General features: G+C 36.0%; 1 protein-coding gene across 2 annotated transcripts in view; it reads right to left on the bottom strand.

Annotated features, from left to right (window-relative positions):
* Positions 1-12652, bottom strand: part of TASP1 (taspase 1) — a 274462-nt gene that overhangs the window by 22580 nt on the left and 239230 nt on the right. The gene's annotated exons all lie outside the window — the stretch shown is intronic.

Raw genomic sequence — 12652 nt, 5'->3', positions numbered from 1 at the left:
TGCTTAAACTGGGAACAGATAGAATACAGAAAAAAAAGCCACAGGCCAACATCATTAATGAACATTGATTCAAAAACTTTAAACACTATTCTATCAAACAGACTATGGCAATTTAATATTCAAGAAATTTTTCATTATGACCAAATGAGATTTATATCAAGGATGCAATGATGGCTCAACATCATAAAAACAATCAACATGATTAATCAAATAAAAAACCAAAACATCCCAAACCACATGATCAGCTTAGCAGATGCATAAAAAACCTTTGACAAAGTACAAACCTTTACGTTAAAAACCCTAGAGGGACTTTATTTTAATATTATAAAAAGCATCTATCTAAAATCAAAAGCAAGCATCATATGCAACAGGGATACACTAGAACCTTTTCTAATAAATACATAATGAAACAAGGATGCTCACTCTTCCCATTACTATTTGACATTATTTGGGAAATGCTAGCAACATCAATATGACAAGAAAAAGAAATTAAAGGCATAAAGACAGGCAAAGTGGAGATAAAACTATTTCTATTTGCTAATATGATTATTTACTTGGAAAATTCTAGGGAATCAGCAGACATTAATTGAGACAATTAACAGCTTCAAAATAAATACTCAAAAATCAACAGAATTTCTACATATTAATAAAACTCAAGAAACAGTCATATAAACAGAAATTCCATTCTAAATAACTATAAAATGCATAAAATATCTGGGGAATCATCCTCCTAAAGCACATAAAATCTTGTATGGATTAAATCACAAAGTGTTCCTTAAAGAAATTAAGAACAATTTGAATAACTAGAATATTCATGTCTAGGTTGTGCCAATATAATGAAAATGACAATATCATGAAAATTAATTTGCACTTTTAATGCCATAACAATCAAATTACCAAGGGAATACTTTATAGAGCTTGATAAAATAATAACAAAATTCACTATCAAGTGAAATGACGAAAAGAAGTACAATAGGGACAATGGGGAAATAGCACTTCTAGACCTCAAACTATATTACAAAGCAGCAGTCATCAATACCATCTGGCATTGGTTAAAAAAATAGAGAGAGAGAGATCAATGGAACAGACTATAGAAGAGAGAATCTGAAACAATAGAATCTAATAATCTAGTAGGTGATAAAGTGGAAAACAAGTGACCTAGGAAAAAATCCTTTATTTAATAAAAACTGCTGGGAAAACTGGAAAGAAGTCTGGCAGAGATTAGGCTTAGACCAACACCTTACACCATCTTCCATATACAGTCTAGATGGATATATGATCTTAATATTAAAGATCATTAAGAGAAGCATTCATACTGGCATATTTTCGTTAAAGTCTCTAAAAGATTAATGTACTTGCCAAAAATTGCTGATTCCTTCTTTGACCTGGTTCAGTTTCTTCCTTTAGTGTAATGGTCAATAAACCATTTGGAAAAAGCTTAAGGTGTAAGGCTAGTTGGACATAAACAAAAATGATACCTACTACTCCAAAAAAATTATCTTTTCGCTAAAGACAACTGGATCATTAAAATGTGTGTGTGTGTGTGCGTGTGTGCGTGTGTGTGCGTGTGTGTGTGTGTATCTTTCATAGTTTTATCTCTTGGAATATTCTACTAGATTTCTAAAAACCTGATCCAAAGAAATGTTTATTTCCTGGTTCCAGATGTAAATGGATGGAACAGAAAATTAACTTGCTACATTTGGAAATAGTGGTAGAATTTTTTTAAAAGGAACAAATGGATTATTTGTTACTCAACTCTTATAGCTAGTCTACAAAAGGATAAACAATTTGAGATGCATTCTGCATATATTACCTATCAGTAGCACATAAACTACTACCTTGTAAAATTCAATATGTTGCTAGGAAGTAGGAACTCTTTATTTACAGGGGGTAATATTGTAAATAGGTTACTAAGAACAGTTATAATTTGTTCAGAGGATTTTCCTGACCTAGGCAGTTGCCTTCAAATCCAGGTTATCGTCCCTGTAAATCTCTACGTGTTATCAGTCAGAAACTGTCATAAAACTGGAGTCTATTTAATAGGATTCACAATAAACACACCAATTAGGTTCTTTGCTCTCTCATGCTTAGTGGAACCCTGAAGTTTCCAAGACAATTGCCGAGTAGTTCCTAAAACAACAATCCCCCCCCCCAAAAAAAACCCAATCCAGCTTAGCAGTGACCGATGGTTTACTTTTTTGAGGAGACATTTTGTTTTAAATAAAATCATTCAGTGACGTGATCTTTAAAGAAAATTTGTAAGCAAAACCCAGACTTCATCAAAACACATCTTGTGGCAATAATGAGGTGGTGCCCTACTGAGCCATAAGATATTTTGAAGTCTGAACTATCATATCAGAATGAATTGTAGGTTTAAAGTCTGGCCCTAGAGCCACAAATGTGTTTCCCTCTATCTTTCCCTGGGATGTCCTCTACTCTCTCTTCCAGTTGGTTCGCATTTACAAGTTAAATTTGGCATAGTGCCAATCATCTATTCTTCCTAGATTTTCTTTCCATTTCTTTTGATAATTTCCTATTTCATGTACTATGTTTTATACTGTTAATCTTTCCCTTATGTCTGTGTTTTAGGCGTGTTAAGTCATAGTATGGCTTCAGAAATCTCATCTGTGCTGTCTCTAATTACTGAGTCTTTCTTTTAAACTGTGGTTTTTAATCCTTTAAGAATGTTGCAATCCTTTCCTCCTGGGAAACAAATAATAGTAGGTACTATATTAAAGTTACATAATACTGCATTGCAAGTCAAATTCAGATATATCTGCTTCTATAATACTAATATTTACTAAAAGCAAAAAAAAAAAACTAAACCAGTAAGAATCAGATGGGAGTTCTGGTTTTTTCTTCTGTTAGCAGGCAAGACTATTATTTCGGTTTTATAGATAATAACAACAGAACTTGTATTTACAAAGTACTTTTACCACAACAACACTGTGGAAGTAACTGGTGTAAATATTCTTTTCATTTCACAAGTGAGGAAAGAGAAGTTAAATGGCTTACAGAGATAGTAAGAAATGGTAGTACCAAATCTTGAATCCAAGTCTTCTGCCTCTGTATCTAATACTTTCTGTACTTTACAACAAGCAGAGAAGTTAAGTAGTTTTTCCGAGGGCACAAAGTCAGCAAGTGTCATAAGAGCTCCTATAACCCAAGTTTCTTGCCACTTTCAATTTTAACTAATCAATTAACCAATCAACAAGCATTTATTGGGTGCCTAATATGCATTAGGTAGTGTGCTAAACAATAGAGGTACAAAAATAGGAGTGAAATAGTCCCTGATATCTAGGAATTTATGGTCTATAGGAGAAGACAATGTACACATACTTAAGTATATAGCATAAAAAAGAGATACAAGCATACTTTTGGAGGAAGGATCTAGCAGCTCACAGGATCACTAAAGGCCTCAAGTGGAAGGTGGCAATTGAGCTGCTTGGTTTTTATTTTAATTTTATTCTGAACTTAAAAAACAAAACAAGCATTTCCATAACATAGTAGAATAGAAAAAAAAGATGATTGCACATGAAACTGCAAATCTATGCTGTACAATTTGATATTCTTTTTAGATATATAATGTTATCATGTAATTTTCTTTTATTTTTCTTCTTCTCTCCTCAACCCTCACCCTAGAAATGGCTCCCGTTAGACACAAATGTGTATATACAAACACACACACACACACCCCTAATGGTATATATATCTAATGGTATATATGTGTATGTGTGTATATGTAAAACCATTCTATGCATATTTCTATTTATCAGTTCTTTCTCTGGATGCAGATAGCATCTTCCTTCATAGGTCTTTTGTAGTTCATTTGGGTATTTGTAATAGTCAAAATGACTTAGTCCCTCAAAGTTGTTCTTAAAACAATATTGCTTTTACTGTATACAATGTTCTCTTGGTTCTGCTCATTTTGCTCTTCGTTATTTCACGCAAGTCTATCCATGTTTTTCTAAGATCATGAAGCTCATCATTTCTTAAAGCAGTAGTATTCCATCACAATTATATAACACAACTTGTTCAGCCATTCCCCAGTTGATGAACATCCTTGCAATTTCCAGTTCTTTGTCACCAGAAAGAGAGCTGCTATATATATTTTAGAACATATAGGTCCTTTTCCCTTTTCCCTAATCGTCTTTGGAAACAGACCTAGTAGTGGTATTCCTGGGTCAAAGGGTATAGGCAGTTTAATAAATATTTGGGCACAATTCCAGATTGCAGCACTTAATGAATGCTTGCTGATTGACTGATTATGGGCAACAGTAAAGAGGACACTATGGCTGGACCACAGGAACATGAAGGGGAATAATATGTAACAATACTGATAGGCAGATTGGGGCCAGGTTACAAGGGGCTTTAAATCCCAAAGGGAGTTCATATTTAGTCCTAGTGATTAAAAAAAAATCCACTAGAATTTATTGATTATGAGGGTGACAGGGTTATACTTGTGCTTTAGGAAATTACTCTGACAGTTACATGGAGGATGAAATAGAACAAGGTGAGACTTGAGGCAGAGAGACAAAACAGAAGGATAATGCAGGGAAAAAGTGATATGGTCTGAATGAGGTGACTGTGTGAGCAGAGAGAATGGCATGGGATGAAAGATATGTTTTTAAGATAGAAGCAACCAGAATTGGCAACTGATTGGACATATAGGGTGAATGCTAGTGAAGAGTCAAGCATGACCGCAAGATGGAACATGTGTGACTGGGAGAATGGTAGTGCCCTCAGCTGAAACCAGGAAGTTGGAGAAGAAGGTAGATTTCGAAGGAAAGATAATAAGCTTTGTTTTGGACATGATGTATTGGAAATGCCTATGGTTTGACATGTCTAGTAAGAAGTTGGTCAAGCATGACTCACATTCAGGAAAGAAACAGAACTGCAAATAGAGATCTGGGAGTGTTTTGCATAGAGGTCAATTAAATTAAATTCATGGGAGATGAATAATAAAGATAATAGCATTTAATATTTATATCATGCTTTAAAAAAGTGTGCAAAGTATTTTATAATCCTATGATCCTCACAATGACCTTTGGAGGTAAGTACAATTATTATCCTTATTTTACAGATTAGGAAACTAAGGCTGAAACAGGTTAAATGACATGCTCATAGTAAAAAAAAGTAATAAGTGACAGGATGTGGACTCAGAGCTCCCTTACTTTTGTCTAGAGCTCTATCCACTGAGCCATTTAAGTCACCAAGTGAGAAGGTATTGAAGGAGAAGAGAAGGGGACCCAAGGAGAGCCTTGGGTTACCCTTCTGTGAAGAGACATAATAAATGATGATCTAGCAAAGCAAGCTGAGGGATGGTCATGAAAAAGAGGAAAACAAAGAGAGAGCAGTGTCACCAAACCAAACCAAAACTCTGAGAGAGAGGCAGCTAGGTGGGGCAGTGGATAGAGTACTCGCCCTGAAGTCAGGAGGACCTGAGTTCAAATCTGGCCTCAGACCAAACACTTGACATTTACTAGCTGTGTGACCCTGGGCAAGTCACTTAACCCCAATTGTTTAAAAAACAAAACAAAACAAAACAAAAAAAAACAACTCTGAGAGAAATATATACAGAGGAAAAGGTAGGATAACAGTGTTGAATGAAGAAGATTGGTCAAGGATGAGGCCCAAGAAAAGACAATTAGATTTGGCAACTTTGGAGAGAGCCATTTCATTTAAGTGAGTCTAGAAGCTAAACTGCAAAAGACTAAGGAGTCACTGAAATGAGTGGAAACAAGGGCAATGAGTATCAGCAGTTTTTCCAGGAATTTGGCTAAAAAAATGAGGAGAGATATACTAGAGAGGATGGTCAAATGAAAGTTTTTATTTTTATTTTCCAAAGGATGTGAGAGACTTGGGCATGTTTGTAGGCAGCAGGAAAGGAACAAATGAAAGGGAGAAACTGGAGATTAGAGGGGTATGATTTTAGGAGCAATCTGCAGAAGATGGGATCAAAGGTACACATAAAGGAGCTGGATTTGGTGAGAAGGTCAGCTTCAACATCCAAAACTGGAGAAAAGGAGAGGACTGGGGGTAGGAGGCCAGAGGTTGATATCAAGAGTTTGTGAGATGCAGAGAATGGGAGAAAAAGAGGCTTCCAGCAAATGGAATACATTTTCTCAGAAAGGCATGAGGCAGGTTCTTTATCTAAGAGAGGAAGGGTGGGGATGGGGGTAGGTGGAGAATATGGTATAGAGGACTCTAAAAAAGAAAAGAAAGTTTTTAAATGGATGCAGAGGGGAGTGGGACAGAGACTCAATTAGAGATGAGTAAAAGTTCTTCCTTGCTGCAATAAGAACCCAACTGAAATTATACAACATAAATTTGTAGTGGAACCCAGTCATTTTGATTTTGTGACTTCCTCTAGTTCCATTCAGCAACAGGAGAGAGCCACATGACCTCTACATAACAAATAACCTCTAATGACTGTTTGAGATAACAGTAAGTTGAATACTATTTGGCAGCATCATAGTATTAAAATAGTATTATATAAGGAAAGAAGACTTGGAAAGATCAATGGTCACATTATAATCCACGCTCAATCCCTCATTTCACAAGGCCAGAGTAATTCATTTACTTATTTTTGCCTCTGTGTCTACATATATTAAAAAGAAAATGTTTTCTGCCATAAAAATGTTTACAAAAAAACTTTAAAGAGGTACTGTATAAAATATATTTAATAGTTTAAAGTTAATCCATATAGGGCTCAATAAGAACCAGAATCAAAGAATGTTATGAATTTATAGGTCATCTACACCAACTTTCTCATCTTACAATGATGAAACCCAGGAGGTTAATATGACTTACCCAAAGTTCCACAGTGAACTTGGTCTGTTTTTTCTTATCCTAGTGTTCTATCTAATATAATATTATGCCATCCTAAATAAACAACTTTTCCTTTTCTTAGATTGCACATTTCCTAAGTAACAATGGTTAAAAGCTATACTACTTAAAAATGCTTGTCATGATTTTTAAAGAGTTTTTCATGGCACCTAGCAATGTCTATGCTAACAAGAGACAAAACGTAGATGAAGCTCTTTGGTTCTTACTTTTTTTCTGTTTTCTCTGCCAAGAAGAATGATCTTTGGGCTGGAAAGGACAAAACAAAAATAGTTAACAGGTAGTAGATACCCTAGACAAGTAAGGAGACAGTAAGAGAGCACTAAATTATCCTTGAATTCAAGCCAATTGGCCTAGATGAACATCATTGGGTACAGATGGTTAATCCACTTTCAGAACACTGTGGAAAATTGGAAAAAATAGACAGTTCTGAAGAAGAGTAAATTTTCAAATAAGAGAAGAGAATAATCTCCAAACTTGATGGCAGTAAGTTGACTGTAATTCCTGGGAAAGTTCCAGAACAGATTATTAAATAGGTAGTAAATGGACATCCAGAAAAGAAACTACTGATTACAAAAAGCCAGCATTGGTTTCATGAATAACAAGCAATGCCAGACTAATCTTATTTCTTTTTTTGATGGGGCTACCAAATTGGTATGTTATGGGGATATTGTACCTACAGCTTACCTATATTTTAGCAAAGCATTTTATAAAGTTTCTAATAATATTATTCAATTCAGAATTGGCTGATTGGTCAGACTCAAAATAGTTAATGGTTCAGTGTCAACACATGGCAGGAGATCTACAGTGGAGTGGTCCAGGAGCCTGTGTTTGGCCCTGTAATGTTTACCATTTTAATCAATGTGATAGTATGTTTTTCAAATTTTCAGATGACATAAAACTGGAGTGATAACTAACATGCTCTATGAGAGGATCAGAATCCCAAAAGAGCTTGCCAAGCCAGATCACTGGGCTGATTCTAATAATATAAAATTCAAAAAAAGATAAATGTAAGCTCTTATACTTGGGTTCAAAAAATCAACTTCACAAGTAAAAGGTGAGAGAGGCAACATTAGATGGCAGGTTTTCAGAAAAATACCTGTGTGTTCTAGTGCTGGCAAATGAAATATGTCAGAAGTGTGATGTGGCAGCCAAAAAAAAACTAATACCATTTTGTGTCTGTGTTTAGAGAAATAGCTTCCAAGAATAAAGAGATGATAGGCCCATTGTGCTCTGTAAAGGTCAGACTACATCTGGAATACTACTGTGTTCAATTATGGGCACCAAATTTAAGCTAGAGTATCCAAAGGAGGATGAGCAACACGTTGAAGGGCTTTGAGTCAATGCCATATGAGGATTGGTTGAAGAACTGGAGATGTTTCCCTAGCACAGGAGAAGCCTTAAGAGAATATGATAGCTGTGTTTCATTAAGAATCTGAAGGACTGTTTTGTGGAAGAGGGATAAGACCTCTGGTTAGCTTCAGAGGACAGAAGTGGGAATAACGGATGTAAATTTCAAGGAGCCAGATTTAAGCTTGATATCTTGAAAAAACTTCCTAATAATTACAGGTATCCCAAAGTGGAATGGGCTGCTTTTGGAGGCAGTGAGTATGAACTCACATGAGGTCTACAAGCAGAAGCCAACATGACATTTGTTGAGTATGTTACAGTGGGAATGATTCCTTTTTGAGCATGAGTTAGATTAAATGGTAGTTCTCAGTTGATCAATAAACATTTATTAAGCACCTACTGTGTTCAAGGCACTGTGCTAATCACTGTGGATATAAAAAGGAGGTAAAAGATAGTCCTTGCCCTCAAGGAGCTCACAGTCTAATGGGGAGAAAACAAGCACACAAATATATACAAACAAGCTATATACAAAATAAATAGGAAATAATCAAAAGAGGGAGGGCACTAGTACTAAGAGGGGTTGGGAAAGGCTTCCTGTAAAAGATGAGATTTTAGTTTGGACTAGAAGGAAGCCAGGGAGGCCAGTAGATGGAGATGAGGGAGAACATTCCAGGCATGGGAGACAGCCAGAGAAAATGTCTGAAGCTGAGAGATGGAGTGTCTTGTTTGTAGAGTAGCAAGGAGGTCAGTATCAATAAATCAAAAAGCATATGATGGGGCGTAAGTTGCAAGAAGATTGTAAAAGTAAGGGGGGAGGGCTAGGCTATGAAGGAATTTGAATGTGAAAGAGAGGATTTTGCACATGATCCTGGAGGCCATAGTAGCCACTGGAGTTCACTGAATAGGGAGGTGGGGGTGGGTTTGACCTATGCTTTAAGAAAATCACTTTGGCAGCTGAATGAAGGTTGAATTACAGTGCGGAGAGACCTGAGGTAGGCAGATCCACCAGCAGGCTATTGTATTAGTCCAGGCATGAAATGATGAGGGTCTGTACCCTGCCTGTACTGGTGACAGTATCAAAGGGGAAAAGGGGGCATACTTGAAGGATGTTGGAAAGATGAAATAGACATTCCTGGGCAATAGATTGAATATAGAGGGTGAGAGACAGTGAAGAGTGGGGATGACACCCTGGCTGTGAACCCAAGGGACTGGGAGCATGGTGTTGCCCTCTATAGTAAAAAGGAAGGGGGGGGGGAGTTTAAGGGGAAAGTTGAGTTCAATTTTGAACAGGTTAAGTTTAAGATGTCTGAAAGACAGTTAAAGATGTGAGACTGGAGGTCAGTGGAGAGGTTAGGGCAAGATAAGGAGACTTGAGAAACATCAGCATAGAGAAGGTAACTAAATCCATGGGAGTTGATGTGATCACCAAGAGAAGTAGCAGGGTCAAGAGAAGGCCCAGAACAAAGCCCTGTGGGATACCTATAGTTAGAGGCTGTGACCTGGATAAAGATTTAGCGAAGGAACCTAAGAAGGAGTGGTCAAATAGGTAGGAGGAGAACCAGGACAGAGTGGTGTTTTGAAAACCTAGAAAGAAAAAGAATACTAAGGAGAAGAGGGAGATCAATAGGTTAAAGGCTACAGAGAGGTCAAGAAGAATGAGGGTTGAGAAAAGGCCACTGGATTTGGCAATGAAGAGATCAATGGTGACTGTGGACAGAACAGTTTCAGTAGAATGTTGAGACTGGAAGCCAGATTGTAAGGGGTTAAAAAGTAAGAGAAGTAGAGGCATCTATTGTAGATAACTCTTAAGAGGAGGTTAGCCACAAAGAGGAGAAGGTATATATAGGACGATAGTTAGCAGGGACGGATGGATCAAGTGAGAGTTTTTTGAGAATGCAGGAGATGTGGGCATGTTTGTAACCATCAGGAAGAAGCCAGCAGATAGGAAGAGACTGAAGATAAGTGACAGTGGGGATGACAGGGGGCAATCTGTTGGAAGAAATGGGATGAAAAGCTTCTAAGCTTCCTTCCATATCTGTGATTGATTTATTTTATCAGAGAGGGGAGTGTTCCTTATACCTTATAGATACTGTTGCAGTTATCTTTGTTTCATTCAGAAAAAAAGCTCATGGAAATATAATTGTGGAGGACTTTCTATATGTCATGTTGTTTTGGAAATTAAGTATTAATCATTAAAATGGTTCCTCTTTAGAATAATAAATGAAGCTTCTGATTATTATCTTTTCTAACTGTTCTGATTCCAAGGTAACCTTTATTTCAAATCCTTTACTTGGGTTACACAAGTAACCTACTCGCTGAATGGATTTGGTGTTCAAGTTTGGTGATGGACAGAAACAGGATAGTTTTTTAAAAGATAAAGGATGAATTAAGAAAATGTTCTTACCCTAGCACCTTACTCATTTTGAACCCTCATAATAATCTAAAAACTATTTTTTGAAAACTGTGTAATCACGCTAAATGTGGGCTTACTAATTCAATATTTATGCTTTCAGATAATTCAGGAAAGAGAGGAATCATGCCAAATATTTACTCTTTTAAAAAGATGTTGTGCTTCATGATGCCCTGTTCTCTATTTTGAGCCCAGTTTCCCATCTATAACTTTGTCTTACTTGCAATACAATAAAATTCCAGCCTTTATGACAGAAGAGATGATTTTTTGATCAATAGAAGCCAGCAGCCAAGGCATTTGTGGTTTTTCTCTGGAAAGCATTTGTAACCACGGGCTCAAAGGAGGAAGAAAGGGAGAGGGATTAACTCTCTTCAAGGAAGGTCAAAAACATAATTTAAAAGTGAAGCAAGAGGAGCAGCTGTGTCTGTCAGCCCAATCAAGATTACCAGCTGGAGAATTTACCAGCAATATGAAAACAATATACACCAGATGTCAAACGATGCAACTGTGAGCAAAACATCTTTGGGCACGATGTTGCACTGTTAGCTCTCTTTACTAGCCAGATTTCATGTTAAATATTAAAGTCTTCTCTAGGCCACCACCAGCTGGGAATAACAAGAACACTTCCTCACAAGGGACTTTATAAATATTACTGTACACAACACAATTGGCTTTAATGCTGCATTCAATGCCATAAAATTTGTTTGTCTAAAGGTTATTTTGAGTCTGGACTCATCACATAAGGAGTGATAGAAGCTTCAGTATTCTGCAATTGATATCTAAGTATTTCCTTCAGAGCTCTTAGATATATTCTACTTGGGTCATTAAATGAAAAAAAAAGGTTTTAAAAAATGACTGTGAAGGGTCTTAAGTTGGAGAAAAAATAGAACTGAAGAATTTTTTTCAGTTGACTCCAAGAAAGGAAACTATTCAATTAGGCTCCTTGAGGACAAACTTGTATTTGCCACTGTGCCCAGCACACCAACCAGAGTAAAAGCTCAATATCTGACTTATAAATATTAAAGATCTTAGCTCATTTGTGCGCAACACTCAAAGTGCTAGGAAGCTAAGATGGCTATCCTGTTATAGTACCTGTTGTTAACGTGAAGAATTCATTTTTTGAAAATTCTCATGTGAATTACAATTTCTTTATCCCCAATTTCTAAGTTTAAATATTATAATTGACCACCAAAGAATTTAGATTTCCATTTGTCAGGAAACAAAGTAATTTTTAGTTCATCTATCAAAAAAAACCCCAAAAACCAAAAAAATCCAAAAACCCAAACAACTAACTACTAATGGGAAGAAGTGTTCTGTTTGACAAGGGCGGAACAAAGGAGTGGGGATCTCAAATTTTTTTTTTTAATAAATGTACTGATTCTTAGAGATAAGTCTACAATGAGAATAGAATTTAGACATCTATAAGCTCTGATCTCTCAGGAATGTTGCTAGCTAATCATAAAAAGGTAAATACAAATAAGCATTTTCTAATCATGAACATACAGTTCATGATGTCTTTGCACACTTACTAATGACAGTTTTATTTTATCAGAATTTACTTTCTGAGTCTTTTTGAACAATTTCAAAATATAAGAAAGGATTTAAAAATAAAAATAAAAAACCCAACTGACCCACTTTAGTGATTCTTAGTTGAAGTGTTGCAACACAAAGGAACATAACCAGCTATATATCCAATGTCTACAGACATAGAGAAACGTGGGAAAATTGAAATGAAGTGGTAAGGAGTGAAAAACCCTAACCAGAAGAACAACATATACAGAAAGTTAAAAAACGTAAATAAAAAAACTGCTAAAGGTGAATTCTAAGTAACTGAAAAACTACTAAAAATAAAAGAGAAAAGGTTATGAAATATCTTTCATCACAGCAGAGTGATGGGAGATGACTAACACAAACTATTATATATGCTGTCAGATATAATCTCAGTATTAAATATTTTTACTGATTTTTTTGGGGGTCACAAGGGAGTGTTCAATATGGAAGGAATGAGTGGGAAATAACTATGAGGTAAAGACAACATATATCAAT

The sequence above is a fragment of the Vombatus ursinus genome, unplaced genomic scaffold (genome assembly GCF_900497805.2).
Source record: "Vombatus ursinus unplaced genomic scaffold, bare-nosed wombat genome assembly UNPS02014841.1, whole genome shotgun sequence".
NCBI lineage: Eukaryota > Metazoa > Chordata > Mammalia > Diprotodontia > Vombatidae > Vombatus > Vombatus ursinus.
Note: the sequence above shows the minus strand (reverse complement) of the source record. Positions and strands in the feature narration are given on the sequence as shown.